This window comes from Falco naumanni, chromosome 12, assembly GCF_017639655.2.
Source record: "Falco naumanni isolate bFalNau1 chromosome 12, bFalNau1.pat, whole genome shotgun sequence".
NCBI lineage: Eukaryota > Metazoa > Chordata > Aves > Falconiformes > Falconidae > Falco > Falco naumanni.
Genome location: NC_054065.1, coordinates 19,530,047 through 19,549,664, shown reverse-complemented (window position 1 = coordinate 19,549,664; position 19,618 = coordinate 19,530,047). Strand labels below are relative to the sequence as shown.

The 19,618-nt window shown below is 39.5% G+C and overlaps 1 long non-coding RNA gene across 1 annotated transcript; it reads left to right on the top strand.

Annotated features, from left to right (window-relative positions):
• Positions 1-12,789: 12,789 nt before the first annotated feature.
• Positions 12,790-19,255, top strand: LOC121095969. Its single transcript, XR_005830288.1, has 3 exons — positions 12,790-13,714; positions 13,895-13,981; positions 16,850-19,255. It is a non-coding gene; the product is annotated as an uncharacterized LOC121095969 (long non-coding RNA).
• Positions 19,256-19,618: the final 363 nt, after the last annotated feature.

Below are 19,618 nucleotides of genomic sequence, written 5' to 3'. Positions count from 1 at the left end.
CTTCAGCCTGATAAGAAACTACTATCTAGAGGAATATCTAGAGGAGTATCTATCAACTTGGGGCTAAAATCTTTTGGTTCCTCAAGTTATTTTAGAAAATGAATGGCTATAGTCTAGAATATTCTGGTCTAAAGCCAAGCATTTATAAACCTTGGATGATCCTGACATTCAGGGAGTCTAGCCCAATGCTTTACTTTCTGTTGTTTCATGACCCAAGTACAGAATTGAACTTTTCTAAATTTATCCTGTGTGAAAGCAGAACTGAGTTCAGAAATTATTTGTTCCCTATTCTTCCACAGACTTCCTGTATGAATCTGGTAAGTTGTTTAAAGTCTATTCCTGTGTTTGAGGCCCTCACCGGATCAAATGTCTAAGTTTTCCAGTGCCCTGTCTGGTTTAGACTATGGACTCTCTGGACTGTGGACTGCCTATTCCAATAAACCTCTACACAGCATCTAGCACAATGGAATGTGATTACTTATCTGGAGATCTTAATATAAAAGGATCTAATATAATACAAACATTAAGAGACATAATATCATGTCATATCATATCAATGACTGGAGATAAACAGAGTCACTCTACAGCACTCTGTGTGGACAGCCTGCAGAGACCCTGCAATAAAGAAGGAATATAGAAATGGGAAGCAGTTTTAGGTTTTCCAGAGCTGCAGGTTTATTCCTTCTCCTTAAACAGCCAGCAAGCAGGATGAATAGGATGAAGGCCATAAAACATGAATGCCCTTTTTAGTTGGAAAACATGCAGTAAACTAGCTGCCTCTTTAGGATCAAAGACTATTAAAAATGAAAGATATTATTACTGTTATTGTAAGGTTTTATTAGTAGTGTTTACCAATAGCCCTTCTCACAGGGGAAATTGCTGCAAGTACCCAGCTGACTTACAAGCAACTACACTGTTCATAGCGTCACATGGCTGGCCACGCATTACCTTCTGCTATTCTTTCTCTATTCTATTTTATGCCATTGAACTTAGGCTGTAGAAAATATGTTTTCAAACAAGGATTTAGTATGTCCTCTGATACATGGCTGAGATAACAGCAGAGCTGCTAGTATTAAGGAAAATCTATATTAAGGAAAATTTACCTCTAAAAATTTGAGATTCCACTTACTCGTTCTTCTTGCTGTTTACGTTGAAGGGCTAAATAAACCTGAAAATGTCTCAAGAAAGTCTGACATACAGTAACATGCTGCATCTCTTTCTCCCATCCCATCAGTAGGCTATATTTGGTAGAACTATGCCAGATGCCACTAGGTTCATGTTAGTCATTCTGCAAAACTGAAAGACAAATTAAGAGAAAACTGTTAGTATAATCCCAGGAACAGCCTAAAATCAAAATAAAACGGTGTGTTAAAAATAAATCGCATTTTGGAACCTTGCAAATTTCCTTAATAGGAAAGACAGACTTAGTGTTATCAAGGTGCTAATATGCGAATATCTGAGGAAGAAATACTTTCCTAGTGATTATTCACACCTTTCTTGGGTGGAAAGCTGTAGCTGGCTTTTACTTCCACCCGTTTCCCTTTTGTTAGTGTGGGGATTGTGGCTGAACTTCCCTGTGCTCCTGGGACCTCCCCCCTACTGAGGGGTTTTAGGTTGGCAGCTGTTTTGCAAGGCGATTGTCTTTCCTGCTTACCTAGCTGGGGAAGTCAGTTCTGCACTTTTTTTTCTAGGGTGCAGAAGTTAGGAGGCAGAATCATGAAATGAGGACATATTTCCTCCAAATCTGAACCCTCTCTTTTCTGTTTCCAAGCCTTGTCTTTCTGTCCCTCCTAATCATAGGACTAGAGGATAATTCAAGCTGAGAAGGACCTCAGGAGATCTCTAGTCCAACTTCCTTCTCAAAGTAGGCTCAGCTTTGAGGTCAGATCAGGTTATTCAGGGCTTTATTCAGACAGGTGTTCAAAACCTCCAAGGACAGAGACTGCAGCTTTTCCATATTGGGCGGCCCAAAACCACACTTAGTATTTAGATGTGGTCCCAGAAGTGCCAAGCAAAGGACTTCTTTCACTTCCCTTGATCTGCTGTCTGTGTTCCAGATGATACAGCCCAGAATGTTATTGATATCCTTTGTGCCAGGGTGCACTACTAGTCATGTCTATCTTGCTACCAAGACCCTCAAGTCCCTTCCTGCAGAGATGATCCTCACCTAGTCAGTCTCTATCCTGTACTGCTGCAGGAGTTCATTTGTTTCCAGATGCAGGACTTGGCATCTGGCCTTGCTGAGTTTCTGAAGGTACCTGTCGGTCTGTTCTTCCAATTGTCTAGGTTTCTCTGAATGGCAGCTCTGCCCTAGACTTTATTGACTGGTCCACTCACTTTGCTTTCATTTACAAACTCAGTGAACATGGACTCCATTCACCTCTGGCAAGTCCTTGTTAAAGATGTTAAACAGATCAGGTCCAGTACAGACCCCGATGTACTTACATCAGCTCTAGGCAGGGCCAGTCCACTATTCACGCTCTTCAAAGCCTGATTAATTAACCAGTTTTTTACCCATTTAGTCATCTACTTAGCAAGACCACATTTTCCTTGTTCAGCCTTTTACTAACTAATGTAGTGCTAAAGGCTATTCTTGTTTCCCCTTGGCATCCCTTTGACATCTCCATTTGAGCTTTCGCTTCTTTTTGCCCTGGAACTCTTTCATGAGTTTTCTGCTTAGACAAGCTGGTCTCCTGATATATCTACTTGCCTTCCTGTGTATTGTGGTGGACTATTCCCAGACTTGGAGGATACTGTCATTAAGGATCTGCAAACTTTTCTAAGTTCCTTTACACTTTGAAGCTCCCTCCCACGGCACCCCATCTACTAGTTTCCAGAATAAGCTTAAATCTGCTCTCCTGAAGTTCAGGATTTGTAAACTGCTACTCTTTCAGGATCTTGAACTCCTATTTTGTGGTCCCTACAGCCAAGGTTGTCAACTGAGTATTGCATACCAACTAGTTCTGCCTTGCTAGTGAATAGCAGATGCAGCTATGTGTCATCCCTGTTTGGGTCACCTAGTACCTATAACTGCTCATAACCTGCCTTGTTGCTCTTCCAGAAGATAACAGGGAAAGCAAAGTGCCCCATAAGAACCAGGGTCTGTCATACAGAGGCTTCCTGAATTGTTTAAACAAGGCTTCATCTACTTCCTCATCCTAAGGAGGCAGCCTGTAACATCTCATCCGTAAAACTAAATAAGGTGGCTAAAGGAAAGCTAAGACAGATTAGGTACAGGTACAGGTAGATAGATGTGGATGTTACAGATTTAGACAAGGGTGTGTGTAGTGTGAATGATCACCTTGTGAAGACAAATTCAGCTGTGTGTTGAAGGCTGACATGGCTGAGTACCCTCTGAATATGCAGATACTGTGGAACGTACTGAGGACATGGAAATGGAAAACTGCATGACAAAACACAGAAGAGGAGGCTGAGACCTTCATGTACCATTCCCCAATTAGCAGATGGTTTTTGAACAATACTAATCTCTACACAGACTAATCTTTTTTAAATCACAAATATAAAGCAGACCTCTTTCTTTATGATATTTTAGCTTTCCACTGCAGAACGTTTTTTTGTTATTTTCCTCTTTCCTACCATGCAAATTTTACAAAAGCCACCAACGGCTTTTTCTTTCTTAATTAAAAAGCTAAGTAATCCAATGCCATTAGCTATGACATTTCCCCATGTTTTAAAATACTACTAAGATCAGTATTGTTAAAAATGCCTAGTCATTGATGCATTATAATGCAGTTTTCTAAAAATAATCTACTAAAATAAATCTCAAAAATGTTATCATGCATGTAACTGTACCTGGTTGGTATATATCCTCAGCTTTACATTTAATGGTGCATTTAAACTATGCATTTACTTCTTTCAAAGGCACCTATACTTGGCTAACGATAGGGTTTTGTTCAAGTCTTGGCATAGTAAGTATAATTTGCTCTATTAACAGTTTTACTTTAATATATTTCACAGGATGTGTTTATCTTATCAGGCAAGAAGAGAAGGCAGCTCCTGGCACATAGATCAAAAGTGTCATTAACAGAAGTTAGAGATCAGCTACATTTAGTTATTCTGCATTTGGGACAGAGGCTTGGAATTGAAATGGCAGAAAATGGGGTACTAATAGATGATATTTTGAGGTCATACCCTCCTTCTGGATTTATGAAGTGCAAATATTGGGCGCTCATCAGAATTAATAATATAGTGGCAAGTCCTTTTGCTTTGAGAATATAACCTGTCTTTTCTGCACTAAAATTGTAAGACAATCAAACAGGAAAACTTTGCAGGCAGAGCTTGTAATCTTCTACTTGCAGCACTGCATTTGCTAACTTTCCTTGCTTTATATTTTAGAATGCTCTTCAAGGCTAAACACACTGAAATTATTCTGTCTTTTGTCTATCTGTCCTTACTGTTCTTACAGTGAACTCACTAACCATGAAATTAAGTCTACAAGTAAAGTTCCCAAGCAGAGGGTGTGAGCAATATGAATAATGTATTGCTCATAACTTAAACTGAGTCAAGTGCACTGTCAATTGATATGATTGCAGAAAAAATGCAATAAGAATAAGAAATTTTCACAGCAGCCAAGTTCGCTATTAATGGAATTAAAACTGTCATCAGATGCACTAGATTCATACTTGTACTTCTGAGTTATTCCCATTCCAGAATAATGACTGTAAACTGAACATTAAGCATTATTGAAGCAGTTATCCCCTTCATGAGAATGAAGAATATTCAGTATTATTGCAGACTGGTATGAATGCCAAATGCTTTTAGAGTTTTCTACTAACTTGTAACTACTAAGCCTCCACCAAAGTGATGGCTATCCCTGTTCAGTCTCATCACCTCAGCTACTGAAGAAAGAGCAAGAGAATTCCTCAGCTTACCCAGGAAATGGGTAACAATGGTAAGGGACAATCGCCTCCAATTTTCTATTGCTTTTGTGGCTGTTTGGACTACTAAAATATTTATATTCTACCTCAGTGGTGTTATCAACTACACAGGAACCTCACTGAACAAATTTATATGGACACGTGAGAGTTAATAATTAGCTAGTATTTATCCATGAAACATTGATAGTATATTTCCGTTTGGTAAAAGAACTTATTTTCTCCTACTGTCAATCAATTTGGTTTGATTTTACAAAATGAATATTCAAAAATTCTACGATCTGAAGTATTTATTGTACAATTCAAATATAAACGTAAACTATTTCACATAATTCATCCTGTGTTTAAGTGGGGCTACTGATCAAGGTGATTCAGATAGCTCAGGCTGCCATAGACATTGAGATGCACCTCTTGGTGAATATACACTGTCTGCGGGCCATAAAGCACACCCCAGTCAGACTCTGCCAACAAAACTGTCCAGCTTAATGTTTGACTCATTCAAGACTTCATCCTCCCTTTGCATGAGCTAGCCATATAACATTCCCTCACCACTTTCACATTTTTTATTTTGTATGAGAAGTGGAAGATTTCAGACGTGAAGCCCTAATGACAAAGGAAAAAAACATCATGATCAAGAAAAGGGACTGAAAGTGGTTTTATATGTTAAAAAAAAATTAATACTGAGTCACAAAGAGAAAGAGGTTACAAGAAGATACTGCAGCTGATTACATTTATTGGTAGTATGAGACATAAGAAAAATTTGAGAGAACAGAGAATTGACAACAGGTCAAGCATCAGCTTGGATATAAAAACAAAGACAGGAAACTGTTTGGACACAGCTTGGGTGAAGCAAGATAAATAATACAAAAAGGAGAAAGATGTCCTGAGGTATATATGAATATTAAAGTTATTTCCTATAATGCTAAACACAAAGACGCTTACTTGGAATCAAAAAGCTTTCTCAAAATTATCAAGATAGGGTGGTTACGGAAACTTTTCAGTAACTATTCCAACCATGAGAAAACAGGGCTCTTGAAACAAAAGAATGATCCATCTCATATCTCATAAGATTGTCAGCACAGTCAGGTACGAATCCTGGCCATAGTGCATCATTTCAGTATAAATAGGTAAGAATAAAAGTCAAAACAGTAATAGAAGCCAATTCTGAAATTCTTTCAACTTCTACTTTGTAAACTAGGACCTCTGGGCATGCAATGTAGAAATGGGAAACAGCAAAGAAATATTGATATCTTGCTGTTATTATCTTCTCTATTTGCCATAAGCAAATGATATAGAAATCCTTTCTGATGGCAAATGGTTGTATTCTGATCTTGCAACGATTCATTATTTTATTCCAAATGAGGAGGATTGCTTTAGATAGTCAGTTGCTGAAAACCATTATAAAATGTCCATTTCCAAAGTTCATGCTGCCTAGCTGAGTTTCCTTTTTTACTAATAGGTAGAATGCTATCTTGCATATCTTTACTAAGCATCTTATCCTAAACGATCTTACCATTTTTGGAAATGCCAGTAAAAGATGAATAGAAGTGGATTCTGGTTTAAAACTCATACTTGTGTTACAACACTAAGCTGATACTCATGTTGTCTCCCTAGTGCTTTTTCATCTCTTAGTGCCTTTTTGACTTAAAAGGGCTATTAGTATTACACCATTAATACGACTGTCATTCTCCATTTGCCACACAACTTTGATATTATGTTGTCATTCATAAGGTCTTTGTCTTAGGGACATCCTGGGAATATTTCCAAGTGGCAATAGTAATACACAAAGCTGCTAAGCATACCCCCTGGTTGAAGGCCAAAGGTTAAGTTAGAAAATAGTATATTGCTGTTTGTCTACCAGTAACACCAGTAATAATTTTTTCTTTGATGACTTTTTAGTTTTCATTAACTTTAAGAATGAGTTTACACCAGCAGGTATGCACCAAACTGGTGCAAAAGACCAGATTCTTCAATGAAATACTGTAAAAGATACAGAAACAGAAAATATCAGGAAAGATAAAATAGACTTCTTCCCCAAATAGTGTCTGTGATTGCAATTACAGTGCTTCACCGTGTTCTAAACCTTTTTGTAACGCAAAACTAATCACTTTTCAGGCAGCCTCTGCGTGACCCTGACATAGGTGCTTTTTAGCATAGATGTGGTACCTTTTCCACATAGAGCTTGAAAAGCTTTTAACAAACATTGTAATTACAAAGCTATGTAAATGTGAGCTGGGATTACTAGTAATAATACAGTGAGATCTTAATTCATCTTTTTTTATAGTCTTTTCAGGGAAAAAGGAACTTGATAGTTTGTCTTGTACAAAGACAAATGGGAAGCAACTGAGAGATTGACGGCTGTTCCTTATCTGAAGATTGGATTTCAAGTGCTAAATAGATTGAAGCTTAGAAGAAATGCTTGAGAATAAAGCAGAATTTAAATTTTCCTTCTATCTTCCAATTTGATCCCAAATTTCAGGTCTTTCAGATGATTTGACATAAGAAAATCAAGGCCTAATACCATGGTAGTTGCTTTGATAACAAAATAATGCAAATATAACAGGGCAAAGAAAAGCAAGGCATCCAGGGAAGTGTAGCTTATCTCAGTGCATACTTTAGAAGTTTCTGTCTCCTGCTGGAACTTGATGTATAAAAAAGAGGAGTAAGTCTCAAGCTCTAAGAGTCTCAAGCTCTAAGATGGTTTCTTTCTTCTTTTTTTTTTTTTTTTAATAAAAAAAAAGGCAGTGATAAAGAAATTAATATGGTCTGGTCTGAGAGGATAGAAACTTCCATGCTGGGATTTTAGCATTTTTAAATTCTAAGTAGTAGGAGATAAAATAAATAAATAACCTACAATACTATAGATTTCCAGACTTTTTAATAAGTTTTGAGCTTCTTTTCTATTGTTCCAAGAAAACAAATTAGTTAATTATTTCTGTCATTAAACACGTCTCACATACATTCTGCCTCTCAAGCATTTTAAAACATGAGCTGATGAGATACCAGTCGATCTGTGGTGTTGATAAGTTCAAACCACTTAAGTACAGGAAAGTACATGTCCTTCAAACTAAAACTACACCATGTTGTATGTGTGCATGACCGTGTAGATGTGAAGCCAGTAGCCAGTCTCTGCAGAATATAGTATTACAGGACATCTAACAGATACACAGTGTTCCCAACCCTGTTGTGAACTTTGTGAAAAATAACCTTGAAAAACTGCTGGGTTTTTGCCATTCACAGCTTTATGAATCTTTGCCAACGAAAAGCTTGTCCCTTAGTGATCTTGCTTAAATGGGGGGGGGGGGGGCAGGCAGGAGTGAGATGGAAAGTACACCCCTTCCTTATCTCCCTAGCATTAAACAGGAATACATGTGGATGATGTGGGATATGTGTAGTAGGTTGGGAATGAAGCATAAAATGAAAATGCATGTCCAGTGCACAGGAAAGTTTTTAACAGCTCCATGTGTGTAGAAATCAAAATGCCGGTAAGCCTCCAGCCTGAAAAAATCCATCCTCCAGCAGGATAACTGTTTAAATGGGGCTTAGCATTATTAATATTTCTCATTGCCCACCAGTGATTCAGTAAGTGCCTTTCTACTATTAAAAATCAGTCCATGATTTTAATGAGACAGAAAAGTTGGTTCAGTGAATTCCAGCTGTGTTTTTTCTTGAGTCTGGGTAGCATTGCTGAATTGAAGAGAAAGTATAGTTTCTCTGCAGGTGACCTGTCTGTTTTTTCGGGTTTTTTTCAATTAATTGCTCCCTCTCCTCCTTTTCCCTTCCCTATGACAGAAGACAGCATGCCTATCAGCAGCTGCAAAAGTAGCAGAGAAAATGTTGCTGGCAACAGCACATACAAAGAGAACCACAAATATACAGCACTCTCGATATGCATGCCTAGCAGTGGTGTTAGTGTCGTGATTCCAATCAACCGTTCCTTCCTATCACATCCCCCCACCTTCCTTTTTTTATCCCTGTGTTGTTCTCAGGCCAGCGACTGTGTGTAAACAGGATGTGGGAGCTGTACTGAAATGTATTCAAGTCCTGTACACCTCCGTCCTCACCTCTGGCTGCAGTGTGCATCCTGCCTGGAACATCTGCTTCAGATAAATATAGGGAGAGCTCAAGCTGTGCAGAGAAGGGCACAGCCTGGAGTTCTTCAGCCAGTTTTCTCTTGTCATTCTTATTTTTTAACATTTAAAAAAATACAGAAAAAGCATTTTACTTCTAACTGAAGGGCAGGCTTTTTTAAAAATATCACTGTTTAATATTTGTAAATAACGTAATAGCCTATATTTAACGATTGAAAGATATTCTAAGCCCACTAAGAATAACATAACCTATTGTTTGTTTACCTGTTAGTTCTAATTATGCTAACTTAAAGGTGCACATTCATATACTGTTGATATCCCTGATGTAACTTCAGATTGATTTGCAGCTTTTAAAATGTTGCCTCTGGTAGTGCAGCTAAAATAGATCATAGGGATTTATAGCACATTCACACTAAAAGGATCTCATTACACCTTGAAAACTGAAAGCCAGAATCATAGAAATGTTTGCTACTTTTCAGTAGAATCCACTTCAAGCACATCCATCCCAACTGCCATGCAGGCTGTCTCCATTCTCTGCATTATCTGCCTGAACAGACAGCGGGGCAGCTCTGACAGGAGAGGTGAGGGGGTACTTCTGTGACTGCCAGCTCAGAATGGGACATCTCTGAACATGAGTGCAAATCTGTATTTAGACATCCTGGGAACTCTGTGGCCCAAAATGGCAACTTAGGACTTTCTATGTCCAGGTAGGCCTGAGTAATATGCAGCCAGCGCATCTGTCCTTGACAGAATTTAAATGTGCCAATCCATGGCCATCATTACAGACATCTAAGAAGACAGCGTGATTTTTAATGTTAAATCTTCTGATATAGAAAATAATCAATGTCAAAATCCTTCAATGTTAAGAAAAAGCTGTAATATCCTTACTTATTCCAAGAGTAACAGAGAAAACAGTATGTTAGGACTAAAAATACCTGTACAGCTATGCTTACAGAGCCCATGGACATGCACATTCAACAGGCTGGCTCCAGTCCCAGTAAAAGTGGTCACTGGGCTGTTGCTACCATTAAGGAGGGCATAAGGGTGCTGCACTTTTAGTTACACCTGAGAAAGGAAAGGGAACCCTTTTCCCCTCCTGCTTGGCACCATCTCCCATCCTGTTCTGGCATGACCTCTAACCCTTCTTGCTGCCCCATCCACAAAGCATAAGCAATCAATTCTGTTCACAATCCTGAGGCAGCTTTGAGCCACTACTGCCCCTACACACATGTACACATATGCATAGATGCACTTAAATGAGCTAAATGGGGACAGGACTCCATGAGTAAGGGAGACAATGACTCACAATTAGAAAACAGGTAGAAAAACACTAAGAAATCTCCGTTTCTACTTTGAATGACTTAAGAATAGATATTTTCAGAGATAATAAAGGATGACTAGAGACTTTAACAGGCTTTTGAATCAAAAAATTCACACACCTCTTGGGAATTTATTGTCTGAAGTATGAGTATTTTGGTCAATTCATCTGATCAAACACAGCCATCTGCAATACTGCTGTCTATGTCTGGATTAACCATCTATTCTTCCTTTATAGTGAATGGAGAGAAGTAGCACTTCTGGGGTAACATTAATCACCTGTTAAAGTAGAACTTTAATAAGTCCACTGAACATCCAATTACATAAGTCCAGCCTTTTATATATCCTGGTCTCACAAGCAATCTGGCAGGTGCTTTTCATAATTTTTTTTGGCGGTGATACCCATTATATAAAGGTTTTTTGGGGGGTGGTATGGGGGGAGGGGGGTTGTTTGTTTTTTCCCTCTTCTGGCCAAGAGAGCTACCAAATAAAGCACCCGGTGTTAGTTAGATGTTAGATTCAAAATAACAACAGTCCTATTCATTCAAATACTTTTTGTAATATGTAGCAACCACAAAGGTCTCACCTTTTTTCCACAGAGAAAGGCCAAACATCACTGGAAGCAAGACATTTCAATTAATAATACCATTGTAAGCTGGGGTATGACTCACGTACGCTTATATACCTGAGCTTCCTGAGAAAATATAGATGATAAGAGAAGATTATGATACAGAGCATAATCTCTTCTGCAAAAGCATGAGACCCGATAGCTGAAGAACTGCTAACCATTGGACCTGTGGGACTATGGACATTGGACCACTGGACTATAGGAATAGTTATTCCCTTGCAGAGAAAGTAAGTATGGAAACTCAGAACAATTTCCACTTTTGTGCACATTTCAAAATATTATTTTAATGGACTATGTGGGGGTTTTTTTCCCCTAACTCATCGTGCTCCGACTCCCCTTGCATCTAAAGACCCATGCAGTACAGCTTTGTTACATACTTACTTGGGTATTTTCCCTGTGAGGACCTCCACAGAAATTCTTGCTTTCCCCTGTGCCAGCTACTTCTTTCTGCCAGTGCCCTACTAGTACCTTGGTTGTACTGATCCAACTACCTATGACTTCAAGCTGTAAAATATATGTACAACTGCATCATAATTTTATAATGAATGTGACTGACCTAAGGCTTTTCTGTCAGCAGAAACCCAAAATGACCGATGTGCTGCTAGAATATTTCAGGAAAAATGGCCACATGCTTCAGTAAGACACTGTGGTTTGCTAAGATAGAGGGACATGGGAAAGAGTTAATAATGTGCTTAAAACTATCTTTACTGTTTTTAATGTACCAGCATCTAACAACCAAAATAAGATCAGGACTTATTTCACAGGATGCTATAGAAAGGCTTCCAACACATTGCAAGTTAAACAAATAAATGAAAGAATCAAAGGGAAAACAAAGCTGCGGCAATGTGAAGTGAGTTGCTCAAGGTCACTCAACAGGTTAGTAGCGGGACTGAAAACTTAGCACTTGAGGCCCCCCTAGAATGCTTTATCTGCAAAGCCATCCACAATTCCTACTATCACATAAGCCTTTTAAAACAGGGTTTTGTGCTCATCATCCCTAAGGTGATAAAGTGATAAGTCTTCTTTTAAAAACAAGAAGTACTTGATCCTTGCAGGGGGAGCAGCAAGGCTCTTGAGAGTGTGATATTTCAATGTAAATAAACTGTAGCTATGAGGACATAAAAGACAGACTCCTCACAGTAAACAACAACAGGTCAGCACTTTGTGCATTGGGAGTTGGGATAATAATTTCTTGTGTACACATGAAAAAACTAATACAGATGTGATTCCTTTTAATATGATCAGGCCTGGGTCTAGGCTATAACAGGTCCTCTTTGTCTGCTCCTGCTTAGGCTCTCTACAAGGAGGAACTTTGTTACTGGGTCTAGGATGCTCTAGAATTTCTTACTTTTCAAATTCTTATGGGTAATTTCAGCCTTTCCTGGCTGCCTCAAATCCCTTTTGGAAAATGTGTATTCAAAAGGAGTTGAAATTCAGTAAGCCAAAAAAGAAACTCTACAGAAATGACAAAACAGTGTGTTATCATATTTTCCTTTGTCACTCTTGATTCTGATTTAGCAACAATTGTAAATGCTGACCTTTCTTGCCAGCTTCTCCACAACCACCCCAGCAGCGCTAACTCAGAGTCCGCTTCCTATTAAGCTCACGTGCAACTCTCCAGAAAGTATATACAGCTTCATAAACACGATTTCTCCTACTTCCAGTACAGAATCCTCATTAGTCTCATAGACCACACACATCTTCTAGGCAGAAGGTAAGGCAACCTGTAATGGACATGGCTGCCCAAACTAATAGGAAAAGGACAATGTCTTTTTCTTTACATTTCTGACATGACACATCACAAAGAAATGCCAGATCAGGGTCAAGTTACACTAAGCTGCACTGTGCTTTTTGGTCTTGTGATGTGACGTAACCTCTTATAAGGCAATGAAAGAATTGTAATGTAAAGAAAGGCTTTTGAAAGATCTACTAGAAGGAAATAATTGTTGAACATGGGAAGAAACTAAGTGGCTGGTAATACTCAAGCACTAAGTGCTGGCTCCAAGCAGTGCTCCAGGATTATGCCCTGCTGGGAACAGACCAACCTGCAAGTCCCATGTCAGCATCAGAGGCCACCCAATGCCACTGGCGAGCACCAGGTGGCTGGAGGGGTCTCTGTTGCCCAGCTGCCTGGGGGAAGCTGCAGTACAGAGCCCATGAAGCCTGTACCGTCCTCCATCCCCCTGACTGTAGGGACTCAGTCTTGTTCCTCCTTAGGTGACTCAATACAGTCCTATTCCATGCTTTTTGTTTGCCAACAGATTATATCTAGTCACTCAGCTGGGGTCAGCCACAGCATTCATCAGGCATGGACAAACAGCAGAGAAGCAGCAGAACTGTGATACTACTGGCATAACATGATAATAAGGAGTGAAATGGGGAACCTACTCTGTTCTGGAGATTATGATACTTATAGCAGCATTTCTAGGACTTGAGGTGGGGAGGCAGAAGCTGAGAGAGAAGAGTGCTTGGAGAAACATCAGAAAGTCAGCCTGGACAGAAAACGTTGCAAAATGTAATTGCAAGATCTTTCTGACTGCATTTGTTAATACAGAGCCGGTCAAGAGTAAGATTTATGAAACCCGTTCCTTCTACTACTCAACATGTACTGAAGTACTCCTAGTCTGCTGGGATATCAAGAAGGAAGTAAATCCCAAGACTCCCCATGCACACTGGGACAGTGACAGAGATTATGGCTAGAAGGATATGGAAGAGAAAGTTTTCTTCTGTTTTCACCTGCCATTATCCTTACAGTGGCAAACCCATATTTGGAAGCCTGTCGGGTAAGCTTTTTTTAGAGTTGCTTCATCTTCTGCGAACACTGTTCTCTTTCACAGAAAAAAAAAAAAAAAAAACCAAAAAAAAACCAACAACCAAAACCCAACCATAGTTCCTTCTTGTATTTTTAGATTTAGTTTGTTTTGCTCTTTGTATTTTAAAACAGACGTGTTTATTTTCAACAGAGCATTAAAGAGGCCATTAGAAATGTATCATGTGACAGCACACTACAACTCTACAGTACTGCAACTCTACAGTACAAGAGATTAACAGTAAGCACTTCTGTTCTCTAAAGTTGCCATTTTATAGATCCTTTCACTTTTCCATTAAATCAAGTCATGTCTTTCAGACTTCCTGATATGAAATGCTGCTTTGCCATCATGTTCACATGTTCCTATTGTTTCTTTTGAATAACTACAAGATTTCATTAAAATTACTATAAAAATAAGAATATGATTGAAAGCTAGCCAGCAGAAAGCTATGTTATTGCCCACAGTGGGTTTACTGTTCAAAACTTCTTCCCTAACTAGAAAGATGCTGAGTGACTTTTTTTGAAGTTAGCTGAATATATCAGAATAAAGCTTTGCTGCACATTCACAGGATGCAATTCACAGGATTTGGGATATCATTAGGTTTTAGGCACTAGAAAGATTACATTTTTGCATTAGTACTTGAAGAATTTTTGTTGTTGCTACCTGTTTCTCAGAACCAAATGATGACATGGCAATTTCAGGTTACAAGCTGTGACAGGATGCATTATTCCACTGCACTTGAGGAATAACTCACAAATAGCTGACCAAATGAAATATGGAATAGGAAGACAGCATTGCCTTTTTCAAGTAATAGGGTTCTTATGAGTTTGGATTTATCCATAGACCCAACCTTAGTATCTTCTATGCCCTGCCTTTGGGGTTTTTTCCAGACTAATTCACTGCAACTGTCTGAAAAGGTCCTTTTTCTATTAAGAAAAGTTTTCACTTTTCCTTGCAATTGTTCAGAGGGACAGCTTCTGAAGAAAGCATTGTAACGCATTTACTGAAAGGCCACAGGGCTGCCATCTGTGGGTCCCCTTTATAGATTGGGCCTCATTCTGCCCACTGCCTTGGACAGCGAGTAGTGCTTGCCCTGCAGCTGGTCCCTTCCAGCCAGCGGGGCTGCGAGTGGGAGAAGGTGAGCTTCCCTGGGGACGGTGCTGGGGGCTGCTGGACCAGTAGGCCTCAAGCAGGACCCAGTGGGTGCCCCAACAAAGTGAGGGTGGGCGTGATGGCCAGTGGGTGCTTCCCAGCTGTTTTCTGCCGTGTCTCTTCCCTGCCAGCCTCAGCTGTGTTAGGGGCTCTGCCAGCTGATTGCTCGACCTGCCCCACTCCCCACTTTGAAGGCAGAGAGGAGGCTCACAGCTGCCTTCCCCTGAGCTGGTGCTGAGGGCCCACGGCTGGGCTGCCATCTTGTCCCCGAGTGCCTGGCCTGCTTGTGGGTAGACAGGCGAAACACAGCACGCAAGCGCTCCACTACGCCCCGCATCCCGACAGACCAGTTCATTCCCGCCCACACAGCCAGATCAAACAGCGTTCAGGAAACAATCTGGGATCCATATTAGTGCTCGGTACCATCGCCGCTGGGGCAGTTTAATGGGGTGAGGGGGGGATGGCACTGTTTCTAGCACATTCCAATTGACAACAGCTGGGACTGCTCCACTCTGAGCAGCTGCCTTTGCTGCAGCCCCACTGCATTGCCTTTCTGTGTGGAGAGCTTTGTTTTGGCTGGGGATGGGTTTGTTGAGGTTTCTTGCACTAAAGTCTCACACAGAGACTTTCCCTTTGTCCATGGCATGTGACCCTGCCAACTTACAGGCTTGCATCCCCAATAAGAAAAACAACAACGTTTAAAAAAAAAAAAAAGAAAAGGTTAATTAACCTCAGGTCTGTTCTCAGCAAAGCAAGGCTGCCATGGATAAGTAATAAAAATAGCTTCTCAATGGTCCTTGTGTCTGTCAGAGTCTCGCTCTGTGATCTTTCAGTCAAAACCGTGAAAGCAGGAGGGGGAGGAGAGGCTGATTCGCTACTGTCCTTTTCTTGTGCGTGTGTTCCCAAGGCTGCCCAACTCTGTCCTTCAAATCATCTCCACCAGTAAATCATTTAGCTCAACCTGTCACTCTTGGCCATTGTGAAGAGACAAAAGCTACCCATTTAACCCCAACCATGGCTGATTCACGCGGCAGGGAAGGCAGGCTTACAAAAGGAGGCTAGCAGGGAAGGTGGCAGTTGGGTTGGGTTTCACGTAGGCTGGTGTGGTTTTCCCTCTTTTTTTTTTCCCTCCCCCCAGTTATTTTAAATTAGCAGCACCTCTCATACTGGGATTGTTTTTTGAAGACCACATGTTTGTCAACAGAGCTGTTCTGCTTGAGTAATTTGACCCCAGCCAGGCTTCAAAGGTTTGAAAGGGCAAGAAACACACACACGTATCAGCATACATCTATTACCCCTTTCACCTGGACAGCTTTTTAGACCGTTTTTGTTGCTTTAAAAAAAAAAGTGGTAACACAACATCCAATTTGTCACAGGGAACCAGAGCTATTCCAGTCAACCTGCTCTTTGGGGAAATCTGCACTGCAATTATTGGGTTCATTTCACCTGAAGTATTGCTCTAAACTGTCAGCTAAAACTCTGCTACCTTGAATCGTAACCTCTGCCCAAAGTCTGCACTTCAAATGGGCATCTCTTGTTGTTACGACAGGCTGTTCTCTCTGCCAAGAAATCACTCTGCTCTGATGTTTTACAATTAAAAGTTAGTCCTTTAACACAGAAATCAGCTGTTAAGTTTAAGACTTCTTTTCCATAATTGCCCTGCCAAAGTTTAATCTTCATGTAACACCTCTCACCCCCAAACAATCAAAACCCTGAAAAATTAAACAGGCCATCAGAGAGCAACAAACTCACATGGTGCTGACAACAAAATTAAATGCATACAGAAACCAAGCAATACTGCAGATTGCTCCACGATTTATTCCTTTGCCCCACCAAATTCCAGAATATCCCTAGCGAGCACAGAATCTGCCATGAAGCAAATTGCAATTTATATATGAAATATACTTGCAAATATCCACAGTTTTGATTTCTAATGATACTGTTGTTAATCCACAGGAGAATTCTTCAGTAATTACCAACCAAGTGTCATGCTACGTTTTAAGAACGAAGCACTGAAGTTGATGAAGAGTCACAAGCACAAAGTACACCACATATGTGCTTTTCCAGGGATATTTCTAGTTTTTGTTATGCCTGTGAGATACAAGAAATTACTATGCATGTACTATACATTTTTGTAATCTTTTTAATGGGCCTTTTAACAACAAGCAGTTCAAGATGTGGTTATTGCTTAGGGTGTTAGACATGTTTACTCTCCTGATGGACATTTAAAATGCCTTAAGTCCTCTTTTCAATATGAATTGTGTGTCAAAATGTTGGTTTGGATATCATATTCTCTCCTAACCCTGTCATTAGGACGAGTCTTTGTGTGCCTGAGTCACTCTTGAGTTTTTTTGTTTGTTTTTTGTGTTCCCCTGACAGGTCTATCCTACACCTTTCTGTAGCTAGCAGAGTAAAGCAGAGTTGAGAAAACATGTTTTGCATTATTGAGTTTGCAGTCTCACTGTAAGCTTTCTCACAGATTCATCTTCAATGAAGGGCGGAGGGGTGGGGGAGAAAACATGCTTTTCCCTGAGACTGCAGAGTATGTGAATTACCTTCTTTCAGCCTATGGGGCAGCCTTCACAGATTTCAGCACAAATGGAAGAAATATCTGATTTCCCATTCCATCTGGATTCAGTTTCTTTCTTCCTCTTTGTATAGTTTCTTAGAGACATTATGGAGCTCACTGGAGGGGCTGCTTACACATGACTATGGCAGCACTGGGCATGCTGCCAGAATTTCACTCCAGGAGGCTGCAACAGGAATCTTTAATTAACTTGAACCAAAACACTGAATGGCAAAGAACAAAAGAGTGGGGGTGGAGAAGGATAGGAGGAAGGGAGGGAGCAGAAAATAATGTTTCCCATACTAGAATCTCCATTTCTGGTCACAGCATTACATGATCATATTGTCATCCCTTATACGTATTTACCAGAGCATAGGTAATAATTCCTAACTTCTGTCTTATTTGGTAAATTTTGCCTTTCTTTCTACTCATGGAATTAATATCTGTGATTGTCCTTTGTAGTGAACAGTATTCTCTTAAGTCTTATATAAACATATAGTTTGATTATATAAATCCTCTACAATTTGCAAGATTCTAAATAAGAGATGATTGATTCTCCAGCATCTTGAACATTGCAAAACTACACTGTAATACTGCAGCAACGCATAGGAGTCCCAGACATTGAACAAGATCCTACTCTGCTCGGCATAGTACCAGTATGGTATGTCCCTGTTCTCAAAAGTTTACATTCTAAGCATAAGCAAGAATTAGGTACAGACAGATGAATAAAGTAACTACTTACTGAAACATCATTATTCATTGTTGTGAAATGTTTTCAAAACAGAATGGATAATGTTTCACACTCATTTTGCAGAAATATACAAAATGCAAGGCAGTAGAAAATCAGGCCTGAAATACCTTTCTCACTTGAGCTCAAGGGAATGAGTTGAGTGGTTTCTTTACTGTCCATTTCCTGGTTAAATATGTGTGCAGAACAATTACTCTAAATGCAAAACTAATGGTGATTTCATGCATATTCATTCAAGTGAGTTTGTGATCGAGGCTCTGATACTGTTCTAGCTAATGAGGCTCAGTTGCTCAAATATTTGTGAAAACAAACATAGAAAGGACTTATACATGCTCAACATGAACTTATTTACACATTCAAAGGAATATTCAAGTGCGAATTGATTTGCCAGTTGGTGGTTTGGAGTGTATTATGTTTGTATCTTCTGGCTTAAAGACATCCTAAAAGAATTCAGTCTGTGGTATCTCTGATGTGAATCAACACATGGTAGCTGGCGACAAGTGAGATACTCACTTTAAAAGCACGGTCCTGACCCACACTGAAATGTTAATGCAGACATACCTAAATTCCAAAGAATTATTTAATCCTCAAAAGTATATATACTTTTTCCTATCCTAAATTTCCCAAACAAATTAAATCAAAAGAGTATCCTTAATTCCCTGTTTTAAGCTGATTTATGGCAAAGAAATCCTATTTCACTGCTCTGTAAAGTAATCATGTACTTGCTAAGTTATAGCATGAAAATCTGACATAGAGATGAGCTCCAGAATCCCAGAAACAGAAAGGTTTCCACAGAGGCCTGAGGATGTGTCTTCCCCTCATATCTTGTTAAAAGCAGCTGCAAAAGAATTTAAGAATCTTTAAATTGAATGTGACTTCTTTGATAAGACCCTGCTCAGGTTTACAGATACCAGGGGGGCTGAGGTAAAAGAATCACTGGATGCGCCTTAAAGAGATCTCTGGAATTTTTTGGCAACTACCTTCATTGGAAGCCATAATACAAACAGAGAGCACACTTGGAGAGATACCTATAATATATATGTCCAAATTTGTATTTATTTATATATATTATAGATAACTGTATATATATAAAAAACCTTTATATGAGCCATTTGATTCATCTAACTTAAAAAGAGTTATGTATCAGCTGTACGAGGAATGTGCTTAGAGTAAGAATTCAGTTTCTATAACAAAATTTCTGCCTGCTAGAACCGAAACTTTGCTCTGAGTTAGTCTAGCGTAACTACAGAATAACTCTAATTCAACAGCATTCAATTAAATGTAATGGCAAAGGAAGTTCTCTTTCAAGTTTTCTGCCTCTCGCTAAACATTTTCATATATATTTGTGTGTGTGCGTGCATAGATAGATACGCAGACAGATATCTGCTGCATTACAAAAACACACTCGATG